The 16,294-nt window shown below is 42.2% G+C and overlaps 1 protein-coding gene across 2 annotated transcripts in view; it reads left to right on the plus strand.

Annotated features, from left to right (window-relative positions):
- The window catches only part of GRID1 (glutamate ionotropic receptor delta type subunit 1), a 1,044,532-nt gene that overhangs the window by 364,793 nt on the left and 663,445 nt on the right, over positions 1-16,294 (plus strand). The gene's annotated exons all lie outside the window — the stretch shown is intronic.

A 16,294-nucleotide genomic window follows, 5' to 3' on the forward strand; every position in this document is an offset into this window, starting at 1 on the left:
TAGATCATCTCTATCCATCATTCTATCATTTTAGACATTTTCTTGAACCTGAGTCTGTATCTGTGAGGAGTGGGTACCAAGGTCTTTTTTAATAAGCTAGTGATATTCTGTGCTTTCCACTTATGACCAGTACCAATTATTGTTCTGCACCAATTAGTGTTTTGCACTCTCAGTCCTGTTCATGCTAAATTCTGTAAGCTGGGGCCTGCCTCTTGCTCACAGCTTAGCTCTGTTCTATGTTAGCTATGTTTTGCCCATTGTTAACTAGGCCTCAGGCCTCAAACCAGGCCTGTGCTGCATGGGCTTATATTTTGAGCCCTCATTTTACTACAGAGGTGATCTAAAACTTCTGACTACCAAGAGCCAGGAATGGAAGGTAATTACCCCATAATTGCTCTGTTATCTGCATTGTCTCTGTATGGGCCATTGTCAGGGATGGGATACTGCACAAGATGGACCATGGTCTCACCCAGCCTAGCTGCTCTTATGTTCTAATTTTTGAATTGTCTGAAGCTGAAACATGCAGAGAATCATGAAAATGAAAGTGGAGGAGGAATAAGTTTGATTAAAAAAATGGAACCTGAGTTTTTAAGAAGAGTTTGGTTTGGATTTTCACTGAAGATTTGGGTAGATTATACCTTCATCCCAACTGTGTTTTGTATTTAAATCAGGGCGTTAACTTCTTTTCCATAGCCTGATTTAAGATAAATCAATTTTTGTGTGTGCAGGCTCTAGAAATGTTGATATAATAATCTAAAATAAATATCTGGATGAGATTGAAAAGAGACTGCTTTTTATTAGAATGAATTTTAAATCTAGCATTTGGAGAAAGCTGGTCTGATCATCTGCTTTCTAATTAAAATGTTTATTGTCTCTCTAGGTCTCTTGTCTGAAGGCAGTGAGGTATTTTATTACCTGCTTATACAAGTATTTGTTGCAGACACATACTGGAATATTCACACACGATTTCCCACTGTTAGCAACATTGTAGTCTCTCAGATGCAGAGTTGCACTGTATTGCAGTTTGAGATAATTACATTAGTGAGATGTAGAGAACTTCATTTTGTAAAATCCTTTGAAACCTGGAGTGTAATTAATTACACAGTGAGCTATTACAAAAGGTACATTTTTTTTCCATTGGCATCAATTCATTTCCATGAAAAATTCTGGATTGACAAAGCAGAACCGAAGCTCTGCTACCCACAGTATTTGCACTTGACTATATCCAGCAATAAGTCCCAATTTTGATCAGGTAGGAGCATTTCTGTGGGTGAAGCTTAGACTAGGGCTATCCCTTCTTTAGCTTCTCTTCTAAGATTACCACCAAGGATAACAACTACTGCAATGTCTCTCTTGTGATTTACCTGAAGCAGGACTGAGACCTACCATAGGTTGCTGAATAGCCCTCTATGGTAACTGCTGGCTTTGATGGACTGATGCCCAAAACTAATTAGTTATGATTCTGGTGAATTTTGTGTAGAAGCTCCTACCACATCCTTGAGCTGTTCTCGCAAAATGGCAGTTTTTCTATGTATATTTTATAAGTGATCTTTCTTTATGGAATATTTCTTTGCTGGGAATGTCAAGGTATTCTGCATTAGCCTCAGTTTTCAAATGTTTCACTTCAGCTGCTAGTTGATTATATCCAGTTATCAGATTCCTCTGTCAAATCTTAAAAACAGATGTATGTGTGACCCCAATCTCAAGTCTTGATAAGACTCAAACCATGAAGCTTGGCTCCAGATGGAAGATAGAAAAAGTGATATAAAAGGGCAGAGGGCACAAATAATTGTGGTAAGTGTAGCAAACACAGAACCAATGAGTGTATAGCAACCACATCATTAATGAGCCCACAACATTTTGTAACATCTTCAATATGTGATGTCCATGTTACTTAAAATCTTAAGCAATGTTTTATTTGAAGAACCCGTGTCCTCCTCTTGCTTACGTTTACTCTGTCATATTTGAAAAGGATGCACATATATCTCTTTCTGGACATAACTTTTGATGAGAAAGCACTTTAAAAACTGATACAAAGGTGACACAGCAATTCCTCTGCCTTCAAGTTTGGAGTTCAATCCTTTTGCCATCTGAGGATTTTTGCTTAGTACCATGGTTGTATACCTCAGTAGTGACCTGATTGCATGCACATTTTTCATGACATTACAGAAGCCTCACATCTTGTTTTTGTCTGATTCCTGAAAGCTGCTTGTGTGCAGAGCTCTCAGAAGCATGGCAGAACTGTTTACTAAGCTAGTTCATATCACCATGTGACAGTAAATCATGATTTTAAAGTTGGGCTTGAATTCGATGCTGGGTGAATTATGTCCAACTTACTAAAGAGAGCAACTAAATGCATGACCTAGATTTTTAAGTGAGGAAATTTCCTCATTTCCAATACTAAAAGATGTGTACTAGTTATTAGCTGACCTACAGTGTGTGTTGGGGCTTGATGGAGTAAGGAAGGAGAAAGATGCTTCTAAATGGAAGAATACATCCTGAACTTTCAAAAATGTGTTTTGGCAAGTTTCCTAGAGGAAGATTGAGTCCAGATCAGAGTGGGTTAGATTTTGGGCCCTGGGCCATACTAGAATTAGGCATTAGATCTTATAGTACCACAAATTCATAAGCTGGTTGTGAAAGAGTAGAAACCTACTGAGCTGTCACTGTGAGATTTTTCCAGTGAAGAAGCAGAAAATATGCCTCTATCTATTTCATAACTATCCACGTGGATGTTTGGTTCCTTCTAAGCTCTCTCCGGGTATGTCTTCACTACAAAGTTAGTTCGAACTAACTTTCATAGGCGCTACACTAGCGCTCCGTTAGTTTGAATTTAACTCGAATTTAATTCGAACTAACGGAGCGCTTAGTTCGAACTAGGTAATCCTCATTCCACGAGGATTAAGTCAAGTTTGAACTAGCTAGTTCAAATTAAGGGGTGTGTAGCCCCTTAATTCGAACTAGTGGGAGGCTAGCCCTCCCCAGGTTTCCCTGGTGGCCACTCTGGCCAACACCAGGGAAACTCTACTGCCCCCCTCCCGGCCCCGGAACCCATAAAGGGGCACGGGCTGGCTACGGTGTCCGTGCCAGGTGCAAGCCTGCCAGCACCCAGCCAACAGACCCTGCACCTGGCACGGATCTAGCCACCCACCCGATGCTCCCCAGCCCTCCCCCTCTTCCTGGGACCAGGCTGGCAGCTCCCGGGAGCTTGCCCGGGACCGCAAGAGGCGGGCACCCGCCTGGGCCAGTGCAGACATCGTGGACCTTGTCCATGATCTCCGCACTAGGCACAGGAAAGTGGCCGGCTTGGGCAGGATAGCTGCCAGCCTGGCCACCCAGGAGCAGGTATGCAAGAGAATCAAGGGGATCCACTGAGAACCCCGACCCTGAGCCCTGAGCTTACAATGGCCGTCCTGGGTCAGACCAAAGGTCCATCTAGCCCAGTAGCCTGTCTGCCGACAGCCGCCAACCCTAGGGACCCTGGAGGGGATGGACCAAAGACAGTGACCAAGCCATTTGTCTCATGCCATCCCTCTCCAGCCTTCCACAAACCTTGGGCAGGGACACCACTCCTACCCCCTGGCTAATACCACTCCATGACTTGATCTCACTTCCCTTTAAACTCTGTTCCAGTTCTAGCCTTCACAGCCTCCTGCAGCAAGGAATTCCACAGGTTGACTCTTTGCTTTGTGAAGAACAACTTTCTGTTACTAGTTTGAAGCCTGCTACCCATTCCTTTCCTTTGGTGTCCTCTAGTCCTTCTTTATGAGAACTAATGAAGAACTTTTTCTTCCAAGACAGCTATTACCCTTTGCTCTTGAGTTGCCTTATTCACATCAGGCACTTAGGCTTTGTCTACACTGCAGGGTTTTTGCGCAAGCAGCCTTTTGCGGAAGAGATCTTCCACATAAACTTCTTGCTCAAAAGCACGTCCAGACTTCAAAGCACATCGCAAAAGCAATGTGCTCTTGTGCAAGAGAGCATCCATACTGCATGGACACTCTTGTGCAAGAAAGCTCTGATGGCCAGTCACACAATGGCCATTAGAGCACCTGTGCTTTCTCAGATTGGGATTTCTTGTGCAAGAGACCCCTGCGGAGTGTCCACACTTGCCTTTTTGCACAAGAACTCTTGAACAAAAAGGAGTTATTTGTCATGGGGAGAGGAATAACCGTACCGCCAAAAACCTTCTCTTCTGCCGATTTACTAGCACAAAAGCGTGCTTGAGGTGTGGACACTCTGCTGGTTTTTGTACAAAACCAGCCATTTTTGCGCAAAAACCTTGTAGAGTAGACATAGCCTTAGAGAAGCAGAGAGCATTTAAAACTGTCCATGAGAACAGTAACTTCAGAGGACAGGTATGAGGTAAGAACCTATTTTCCTTCTCTTTAGCAAAAATACACTTGCTTTCAATCTACGGCTGTGTATACACTAAGCCACTTATTCCAGAGAATCAGCCGCTTTTCCGGAATAAGCTGCGAGCTGTCTACACTGTCTACACTGGCCCTTGAATTTCCGGCCCTTGAAGCAAAGACACTCTACTGTACAAAATCAGCCGCTATTCCGGAAAAACTATTCTGCTCCCGCTCAGGCATAAGTCCTTATTCTGGAACACTGTTCCGGAAAAGGGCCAGTGTAGACAGCCCAGTAGTCTTTTCCGGAAAAAAGCCCCGATTGCGAAAATGGCGATCAGGGCTCTTTTCTGGAAAAGTGCGTCTACATTGGCCACAGACGCTTATCCAGAAAAAGGGCTTTTCCGGAAAAGCAGCCTGCCCATGTAGATGCTCCTTTTCCGGAAAAACTGAAAACGGTATAGTATTCCGTTTTAAGCAGTTCCGGAAATTCATGCCAGTGTAGACACAGCCTACATGTTTGTCCATTTTACAGTATTATAGTAATAACACTACCCAACATCTCACGAGCATATTTTGTAATAACTGAAATAGAGAGGCAGAGGAGGTCTTTATTTTAACTTTCTCAGGAAGTAAAATTTATATTTAAGGTTATGTTGAATTTCCATCATTACTCTCAATTTTCAGACAGTTATAAGCATGTGAAAGTATCTTTTTTGACTGAAATTTTCTATGCTTATCCTCAGCTGAAAGGTGACTTTGACTTTTAGTGTCAATGAAATCCATTCACCCATTTCTGAGTTACATGTAAGGCTGCATCTATACTTTGGTGCTATTTCCAGATACCAGAGGTATTTTGAAATAGCTATTCTGTGTCTTTTGAGCATGCCTGTTTTTTCCAAATATAACAGGCTCACTATTCTGGTGTCTCTTTAAACCTCATCCACGAGGAGTAAGTGATGTTTTGCAATAGTGATTTATTTCAAAATAAATGCTGTGTAGATAGCACCACATTTCTAAATAAGCTATTTCGAAATTGACTCTAAGCTACACAGTTTGCGTAGCTCAAATTGTGTGTCTTATTTTGAGCTATGGGTGCAGTATAGATGCACCCTAAGAGAGGACAGAAATATCATGGGATTCTTCCTATATCACAGCTGCAAGGAACAAAGGCGATATTCACTGGGGGAGAGGAAATGGTCCCAGAGTTGCAATTTGTGGATTGAGAAAAAGTCGAGGCCCTGGCTGCTAACTCTTGAGGCCTGGGATGAGAATTGTATAGTGTGTGAGCAGGAAAAAGTTCACATCTCTCCTCCAGTCAGAAAGAATCTGGGATGCTGGGATATGTCTCAAACACCATATGCATTTCCAATTTTTTTTCCAATTCATATGGAATTTACTTGCTTATAGAGGGCATGCATCAAAGTAACAGAAATAAGTCTATTCAGTCTTAACACAAGGCTTTGCATAATCTGCTTTGAGCAAAGGAAGCTGTCTTTTGTAAACAGATACATTTCCTCAGCAGCCACTAGTGATGCATATGTGTTTCCTTTCTTTAAGATTATCACAGTCTTTCAATTTGGTTGCCTACTGTGAAATGGAATCTATTGGTCTGCCTACACTTAAGGGGTTTGCTTGCATTAAAATAGTGATTTTAAAATTACTTTTGCTGATAAACTTTTCCTCCTAGCACCATCACACGGGGTGCCGTATGCACCTTATACAATGCTCAATACAATAAAACAATGTGATGTAACAGGAAGGAAACGAAAAAAAGAGGTCTTAAATTTATGAAGTTATGATAAAAAGGTATTTACTGTGATGTTTGAAGTTAAACTTGGGGCAGAGGTTGGAAAATAAATATTTAATGCAATAGCTTAAGGTTAGTGATAGGTGAAATTTTTGGATAAAACTTTATTCAGTGAAAAATGCACAGTTGTGTTGACTGAAATATTTTGGGATTAAGTGGTGAATTCACGAAATTGGAGGGTGGGACACTAAAGAATTCCCCGCAATTTTATATATTTAATTTTTTTACATTTGTTTGATTCAAAGTGGCTTTCATGTTGTAATTTATTTCAATTTGGTAAAAACAAAACCACACCACCTCAAAGAAGATACTTTCTCTGAACCATAATCATTTTTCAGTTTTTCAGTTTACTGTGGTGTTTATGCTGAGTATTGCTATATTGTGATGCATTCTAAACCAGAGTGATGTCTTTGTGAATTTTTTCCCTTTGAGTTTGCACAGTATCTATCATACTGGGGTCCTATCTGTGACTAAGCCTTCAGACACTGTAGTGGCACAAATAATAAATAACAACAAATGCTAACCAGCTAGAGAAATAACCCTTATAATGTCTATTTGCTGACCATATAAAATAGTCTTGTAGCACCTTAGAGACTAACAAAAATATAGATGGTATTATAGTAACATCTACATGTTTTGTTAAGTATCAAAGGGGTAGCCGTGTTAGTCTGAATCTGCAAAAGTGACGAGGAGTCCTGTGGCACCTTATAGACTAACTGAAGTGTAGGAGCATAAGCTTTCGTGGGCAAACACCCACTTCGTCAGATGCATGTACATGGTCTTTGCCCACGAAAGCTTATGCTCCTACACTTCAGTTAGTCTATAAGGTGCCACAGGACTCCTCGTCATGTTTTGTTAGTCTCTAAGGTGCTGCGAGACTATTTGTTGTTTTTGAAGTTTTTCCAGTTACAGACTAACACGGCTCCCTCTCTGAAACTCCTGACTATGTAGAACAGGGCTGGCAAGCCTTTTCTGGGTTGAGGTCACTAACCCACAGTCAGGGGCTACACACACATTAAAAAAACCCTCAGCCCGACTGAGAAGGAGAAAGACACTCCCCACACCCCGTTGCACACCAGAGCCTAGAAAGGCCCAGGCTAGCAGATTTTGTGGGGCAGCAGGAGAGCTTGAATGCCAGCTCAGTGGGGGGAGGGGTAGCTCAGTGGTTTGAACATTGGCCTGCTAAACCCAGGATTGTGTATTCAATTCTTGAAGGGGATATTTAGGGATCTGGGGAAAATCCCTCCAGCTATGTCTAGACTGCAGGCTTCTTTCGAAAGAGGCTCTTTCGAAAGCATCTTTCGAAAGAGCCTCTTTCAAAAGATCGCGTCTAGACTGCAGGCGGATCTTTCGAAAGAGAAATCCGCTTTTTCGAAAGAGAGCACCCAGCGAGTCTGGATGCTCTCTTTCGAAGACGGCCTCTTTACATTGAAGAACGCCTTCTTTCGAAAGAGGAACTTTCGAAAGAAGGCGTTCTTCCTCGTGAAACGAGGTTTACCGCCATCGAAAGAAAAGCTGCGTTCTTTCGAAATAATTTCGAAAGAACGCAGCTTGAGTCTGGACGCAGGGGAAGTTTTTTCGGGAAAAGGCAACTTTTCCCAAAAAAACCCTGAGTCTGGACACGGCCTCCGTGAGGGTACTTGGTCCTGGCAGGAGCGTGGACTCAATGACTTCTCAAGGTCCCTTCCAGTTCTATGAGACAGGTATGTGTCCATACACACATAGGCTACGTCTACACTGGCATGATTTTCCGGAAATGCTTTTAATGGAAAAGTTTTCCGTTAAAAGCATTTTCGGAAAAGAGCATCTAGATTGACACAGACGCTTTTCTGCAAAAGCACTTTCAGCCATCGGGGCTTTTTTGCGTAAAACAGTATTGTGCTGTCTATACTGGCCCTCTTGCGCAAATCATTTGTGCAAGAGGGCTTTTGCCCAAACGGGAGCAGCATAGTATTTCTGCAAGAACACTGAAGATCTTACATGAGATTGTCAGTGTTCTTGCGGAAATTCAAGCGGCCAGTGTAAACAGCTGGCAAGTTTTTCCGCAAAAGCAGATGATTTTGCGGAAAAATTTGCCAGTCTAGACACAGCTATAGTGTGAGCTCCCTGACTTCCAATATAGATCTTGTTAGGGTGATCTTATTTCTGCTTTGTTCTAGTCACATTTGTTAAATTAAATTAATGGAGATTGCCTATCTCCTAGAACTGGAAGGGACCTTGAAAGGTCATCAAGTTCAGTCCCCTGCCTTCACAGCAGGACCAAGTACCATCCCTGACAATTTTATTTTTTTTTGCCCCAAATCCCTAAATGGCCTCCACAAGGATTGAACTCCTTTAAATTTCATGTTCTTTACACAAGGAACACACAACATAAGTAGGCTCCAATTCTTGCAATGCCTGCTTTGTATTCTTTTTTCTGGTCATTTGATGATTTAATGGCTATGCCGACAAAAAGGTACTGGAACCTGAATATGAAATGTTCCAGCTATCAAGAGCATATTACTGGGGGAAAGGTTTTTTTGTTCGCTTTGTTTTTGAATGTCTAAGACATATTTAATGGCAACTTCCATCATAATTTAAACAGTTTGAAAAACAGCCATCTGAGGTACAAATCCTGTAGTATCCCAACACTGTTTATAACTTTCTTTTTATTAACTTACAGTATATTTTAAAAGACTTTTTTTCTTGGGAATTCTTTTTTTGACCACCAGAGTAAGGCTAAATCTATATCATTTTTTCTTGTTTTATTTGTTAATCTTTTGTGCTCTGACATCTTAAAGGTAACATCAGTAGGTGTAGTAGAAACAGAAGAGACAAAATTACACACTTGAGACAGGTTGGAGTGTTTCCAGTTAAGAGTTTTCAGATGTCGATTGTGCAGCAGTTAATTATGGCCCGTCTGGAATGTTAACGTTTGCAGTCACAGTACTTCATGTAAACAGGAATGTACAGTAATACTCTTTCTACAGTGGCAGTGTTGAGGAAGCCTGGCAGTAGTGGAGTCAAATTGTAGTGTTAATAATCTATTGCTTGGAACACAAGAAACACTGATATAATGGATCTGTGCCCTATGTTCCTGTCTTGACTAGATGAATGGCACAATTGATCTGAGTGCCTGATCACTGAAATAATATTTAGCCTGAGTACATAAGAATGGATCAGACAATGGCCCATCTCGCCTAGTATACTGCCCAAGGCTTAAATTCTCAAAGGTTGTTTCCTGGGGCCATTCAGAACTCAGGGCGTTAGCCCCAGGGCGCGGAAGTGAGATGCACTGGGGCTTTTGCTTTGTGTGTGTGTATCGGGGGATGGATGCCAGGGCTCCTGTGAGGGTGAAAATAGTTCCTGGAGCTCTGGTGTGGTGGGCTCTGGCTGAATTTAAGTGCTGATTCTGCTGCCTCTTTTCGTTCCTTCTGAATCATCCAGCCATTGAGTGATCCATCTCCTGTCATCCAGGCCTACCTTCTTGCAACCAGAGGATTGGGTAGATCCTGAGCATGAGATTGTCTCCCTAATGAGCTTAGGCTAATAGCCATTGATGGATTTATCCTCTGCAAATTTACCTATGACTTTGTCTGCATGGTGGCACTTTAACATGGCAGAATGGTCACAGCACCGGTACTGGGAGAGACCTCTCCCAACGCTGCAGGGAAACCACCTCAGCAAGGGGAGGAGCTAACAGCACTGGAAGCGCATTTACACTGGCACTTTGCAGCGTTGTAATTGGCTGCAATTGGGGGTTGTGAGTGTGTTCTCAAAGTCTTGAGCAAGAAAGCTAAAGGACAAAACCAAGCCCTAATTCTTTTTAGAACCCAGTTTTACTGTCGCCCTCCACAGCATCCCCTGGCAATGAGTTCAATAGGTTCATTCTTTGTGTTAAATCTGGTGCCTATTAATTTTATCCAGTGATCCCTACTTCTTACGTTATGTGTGTGGGGGAGAGGTAGAGGAGGGGGAATTTTCTCCACACTATTCATGATTTTATAGACCTCTATCAGATAACCCTAACCTTCCCTGCTCCCCTTAGTTATTTATCTCTTCTAAGATAAATAGTCCCAACTCTTCAATCTCTTCTTGTATGGAAACTTTCATATGTGTAATCATTGTTGTTGCCCTTCTCTGTACCTTTTTTCTACTCCAATATATTCTCTGTTAGATTTTTTTGGACTGTTTCATAATACATTGAATTGATATTTTCAGAGAACAATCACAATGAGTCCAAGATCTCTTTCTTGAGTGGTAATAGCTAATGTAAAGCCCATCATTTTGTATATAATATTTGGGATTTTGTGTTTTGCACTGCATTGCTTAGTGCTCATCAAGTACGGGACCCTTGTGATTCTTTGCAGTGAGAGGACCATTCTGAAGGAGTAAAGAGGAATAAGTTACATTTCTCCCCACCCAAGTGGGGCCTCACTTCAAATAATTTTTCCTTGGGAATGTGGTAGGTTAAATTTCTGCCGGGGGCTCATAGTTGCTGTGCTAGTAGAAGCTGCAGAAAGGAAGCGCTATGTCAGGCTATACACAAGGAGAAACCATGCCTACCATTTGAGGAGGAGGAAGGGCAGAGGGAGCAGCTTTCCTGAGGTTTGGAAATTTAAAAGGGCCCAAGTCTCCCAGCTTCCACTAAGGGCACATCTACACAGCAGGGCAAAAGTCGAATTAAGCTACACAACTTCAGCTACCTCAATTGCGTAGTTAGGGTTGCCAGATGGTTTAACCAAAAATACCGGACCCCCCTTCGCACCCCGCTGCAAAAAAAAAAACCACTTGGGGAAAAAAAAACCAGCATGGCCCCTTTAAGAAATGCTTTTGAGGCTTTTTGGCCCTAATTGGCTGCCAGCGGCCATCTGCCATCTTGCCTTCCTGCTTTGGGCCAGACAGCTCCCCTGTGAAACCCAGTAAGCACCCAGTATTTTCACCTCCTGGCTGGGAAAAAATCAGAAAATACCAGATATTTTAAGTGTCTGGTATTTTCTGAATTTTTTTATCAGACAGGAGGCGAAAATACCGGACTGTCCGGGTCAATACCAGACACCTGGCAACCCTATGTGTAGCTGAAGTTGAACGTGTCTTTTGGTGCTGTCTACACAGCAGGAAGTTAAAGGAAGAGGACTTTCCCTTCAACTTCCCTTACTCCTCGTAAAATCAGGAGTTGTAGTAAGAAGTCCTCCAGCTCACCATTATTTCGGAATAATAACTTACTGTAGACGCACTCTTCATTATTCCAAAATAACGCTGCTGTGTAGATGTACTCTGAAATGGCAAGGGCAGCCTCCAGAGTCCCAGGTTCTTTACATTGCCCCCAGAGCCTCAGGAAGCCTTGAAGGGCTGCCAACCCCACCCCTTCTGCTTGAGGCCCTGCCCCTTCTGGGGGCCTGGAACTGCCTGTCCTCCACTTTATCTAGGGCCTGGCAAATACTCTCAGCCCCCCAGAGAGAAACTGTTGCAATCCTGATGTGAATCTGACCCCTAGTGGGTGAACGTTGCTGCATCATATGAAATCAAAGCTTAACAAACATGGTCAGATTGTTTTGCCCATGTATTTCTTTTAATGTTGCTGCAGGAAGCAGCTAGCACGTGAGAAGAGTGCAGTTGCTGTACAGCAGGATGTAGTGGGCATGCTTCAGCCTGAACTTGTGACTCGTGAACAGGAGTGGGTGTGGTGTCTGTGAGCTGATTTGGTTTTTAAGGACAAATGTTCATAGAAAACGCTAAGCAAGGGGTTTCTACAGAACACAACACAGAACACGTAGACAAACTGAAATATACTTGCATACCCTTCAAAAGTGCCATTTGAAAATCATAGCCTGTGGAGCCAACCCTTTCAATTCCTATAAATGGTGCATTGCCATTGATGTCAGTGAGCAGTGTTGACTGATATCAGATGAGGATTTCTGGAGCTCCATATTGCACTAGGTTTTTCTCTTTATTTCCTCTCTGCAGATCTTCTGTTCGAAAGTAGACTTGCGGTTTCATTGCCACTAGAAAAGAATATGGATCCTACCCAGGGCCCAATACTCTTCTCATTGAAGCTGGTGAGATTTTTAGAACTGACTTCAGTAGAAGAAGAACCAGGCTTCTTGTTGCTAGTAGAAATGGCCAAATCACACCTTTACTCAAGTGCTATTTGTAGTCTCTCTCTCTTCTCACATAAAGATCATCCAGCAACTATTAAACAACCATCTCTAAATTAAGCTTCAGCTTTGCAAGAACCTAGGCTTGTGTTACACACAGGGATAAGGACTGTTTCGAGCACCGGTCATGCAAAGTGAGGCAGTCACGACAACTTGCATCCTCAGCGCCATGAACAAGAAGAGCAATTGCCAGTTTGTTTCCTGATTCCAGTATTATAGCAGTGTGACCTCAAAAGTGGCCATAATGTTTTGGCTTCTTCTGGAATAAAAAAAGGAGACTCAAAAGTTGTTCTTCTTTATGGAGACCCATATGTTTCAGGGAACTAACAGGCTGTGGTGCCAAGCTGGTGTAGATTGAAGTTGATTATTTTAAGTTGTACAAATTTTATCAAATTGTATCATCATGTATTTATCTGTGCACATACTGGATTGCATGTTCAAGCAAGTAGGATCTGATCCAGCTCCCATACTTTGTTGCCTGGTCTTTTCTGTTTTGCGAGTGCAATGGCTTTGCAATTTGCAAACCCAGTATGATGAATGTGGATTCTGCTAGAGCTGTGAAAGTTAAAAGCATGGCAGGAAAGGCATGATTGATGGCTGATAGAATTACAGATTTGGTGGATGAAGGGCATGAGGTAAGTGTAATCTATTTGGATTTTAGTAAAGCATTTGATACTCTTTCATGAAATCCAGCTTGAATAATTAATTCAGATTGATGGAGATGCTATTGTATGATTTTAAACCTCACCGAATAAGTATAAACAAAGAATACTGATATAGTGGGAACTGTAGAAGATGTCTAGAGCTATCAATCTGGTCTTGTATTTAACACCTTCATTAATGATCTGAAAGGGAGAATAAACAATATTAATTAAATTCAGTAGTGATACTTCATTGGGAGGAGTTGCAAGTAAAAGTGAAAACAGTTAAATAATACAAAGGGGAAGCTGAGAAATTAGTAACATGGACCAAAAATAAGACAACAAGATTGATCTTCCAAAATGCAGGCAGGTGTATCTTAGGGAGCATAATCTGGCACATAGCTTTTCATTGAAAGGGAAGAACGTGAAAAGCAGTAATGTATAATGGACAGAAAATTCAACATGAGCTTGTAATAATATTTAGGAGAGGAAAGGATTTACCTATTCCAATCGATTTACAAATCTTTCATTTGTTTTCAATTACATACCCAGGGAATAATATTACTTTAAACTCCCTTACCCAAATCTGTGTAGTTTTTAGCTTGAAAATGTACTTGTTGCATAAATGTATACATATTTCTGTCTACAGCCATTGGCCAATACATGGAAATTTCCATATTAATTCTCTTCTCTGTTCTTCACTTTGGTCTGTTTTGCAGAATGTAAATCTTGGGTGTGTATATCCTACCTGTTCAAGGCACAGGCATTGACATTAAATACACGTGCTGTGTGATGCTCAACCAATGTAGAATATATCAGAGAATGCTGCTCAAAAGCTAGATCAGAAGCAGGCAAAATAGGCTGAAAGGCCAGAAGTGACTTGCCAAGCCACCGGATCTCTCCCATAGGAGCCTCTGCCAGGTTCTCTCCTTGCTTGGCCCCTGTACGCTGTTCCGGCAGCTGTCTGAATGCTGCAAGCCCATGGGAGGCTGGGAGAGGCTTTGAGCACTATTCTCACCCTCAGCAAAATCTTGCAGCTCCTATTGGCTGGTTTCTGATTAATGAGAGCTTCCTATATGCAGGAAAGGTGGCATGTGAAGTATCCCTCCCCCTCCAGGCTCACAGCAGTCAGAGCTACATGTACGTGGTTCCTGCCACTAGTACAGGGGCATGGAAGGCAGGGACATTGGCTGAGCAACCTGCTGGGCTGCTGGCTAGGAGCCTCCCATGTAAGCACCTCTTGGCCAGAGCCTGCTTCTGGCACCCCAGTCCCTCCCTTCTGCTTTCTTCCTGCACCCCTATCCCATGTAAACCAAACCCTTTACACCTGCACCCATACCCCCTCTCAGACCTTGCACCCTGTCTACATTCCTCCTCTTGGTCACAAAACCCTTCCAGACCTTGTATCCCAATATCCTGCCCTTGATCATAATCCAAATCCCTGCACCCCTTCCTGCACTCCTGCCTCAAGCCACAGTCCTCTCCCAGACCCTGCACCCCCTTTTCTACTGTGCCTCCAGGTCAGAATCTTCTCTTGCACCCATACTCTCTCCCATACCCTGTACTCCCTCTTGCACCCCAGTCTCCCACCCCAGGTCACAACATCCTCCTTCATCTAAAGTCACTCCTCGATCCCACGCCCCCTTCTGCACCCCAGTCCCAAGCACCCTTCTGTGCCTAACCTCCATAACCCTGCACTTCCTCCATTAATACCATGGAGGAGGGTAACCCTTGACCATTTACTAAATTCTTGGAGTCGCCCCCCCATCAAAAGTTATTGCCCACTCCTAGACCTTGAAGTTTGAAACAGAGACTTGTTTTCAGTAATTCCCAATATAACTTGGAATAATCAAGTGCTAGCTTCCTTGTACAAAGAAATAGGCTTGGATTTTTTTGTTTTAATGACTGCAGTGTTAGGTCATAACAGTAGGGCGATTTTCACTCTGCAAATGAAGCTTTATCAAATAATGTATGAACTTTAGATATTCCTAAACTTTGTAGAGTAATCTTGTGGATGAGGCTTTATTCTGTTCATTGCCTGTGGTACTGGCAATTTGGGAATAGATTTTAATAAACAAAAAGCACCAAACCCATGAGGAAAAATGGGAAGCTACTTTATTGGCATTTTCTTCTGGTATTGCATCCATTAATAAGTTTTATATTTGTCTGATGGTTCTGTAAGAAATAGTCTGAAGCTGGCTATTTGTGAATTTCTGCTCCATATTTGCAAGAAATAAAGCCCTTATCTGGGATAAGGCACCTGTATTCTGTATTATATGTAGGTGTAATTAAACAGGAGAGCTGGGAGGACCACAGTAGTAACAACTGTGGAGAGAGGGTTAGCTCAGTGGTTTGAGCATTGGCCTGCTAAACCCAGGGTTGTGAGTTCAATCCTTGCAGAGGCCATTTGGGGCAAAAATTCATCAGGGATGGTACTTGGTCCTGCTGTGAAGGCAGGGGACTGGACTCAATGACCTCTCAAGGTCCCTTCCAGTTCTAGGAGATATATAACTGAGCAATTATCCGAGGCTTTTGTCCCCCCAAACTCTTGAGTGATGTCTCCTAGCTGATTGGTATGGCTGGAGGAACCTTGAGTGCGTATGACTTCAAGGAAGACAATATTGTTTGCAGCATTTCAGTTTGCAATTCCTTAAGGGTACGTTGACAGTTTGAGGCCCAATAATGAAAAAGACATAGAGAACCTTCATGTGTTGAAACTTTGCTCGCCTTTTGCAATTCCCCAATTGCTGAAATATTTTTACTGTCCCTTTTATACAAAGGAAACTACTTCTCCAAAGCAAAGATGGGGTGTTCCAAATTCATAAGGCTGGATTTGGTTTGGCTAGAGAGTATGCAAGTGATACAAGGTCTGAACCTCTTAGTGTGTATTGTGCTCTGCTTCCACTTCCGTTACTCAGAGCTTGACATGTGGTGAAATCAAATGGATGCAAATCCTGCACTTGAGTGTTATTGGCTTCCATGCCCTGCTGCATAATAAGAGAGCTGCTTCGCATGTGTGACCCATAAGCCAAAACTATTGGCCTTAGCAGGCCTACCAGCCTTGAAATTGTCCCTTAAAATCCTGTAGTACCTTTGCAGATATCTATGAGATGTAAACTTGGAAGAACAACTGTGGGCTTGCAGTATTTGCAATCTGTTTTATGGCTCAGTGATTATACACTATTGGTAAATATACGGTTAATGGTTAACAGAAGAAACAGAAATTGTCAAACTCTTCATTAAGTTAAGATACAATTCAATATGTATGTTAAAAAGGTCTTAAAATCGTTTTCTTTCTAGAGCTGAATAAGTGCATTTTGGGATTAACACTTTTTCTACATGAAATGTTTGACA

The sequence above is a fragment of the Pelodiscus sinensis genome, chromosome 8, assembly GCF_052426305.1.
Source record: "Pelodiscus sinensis isolate ZL-2025 chromosome 8, ASM5242630v1, whole genome shotgun sequence".
Lineage (NCBI taxonomy): Eukaryota > Metazoa > Chordata > Testudines > Trionychidae > Pelodiscus > Pelodiscus sinensis.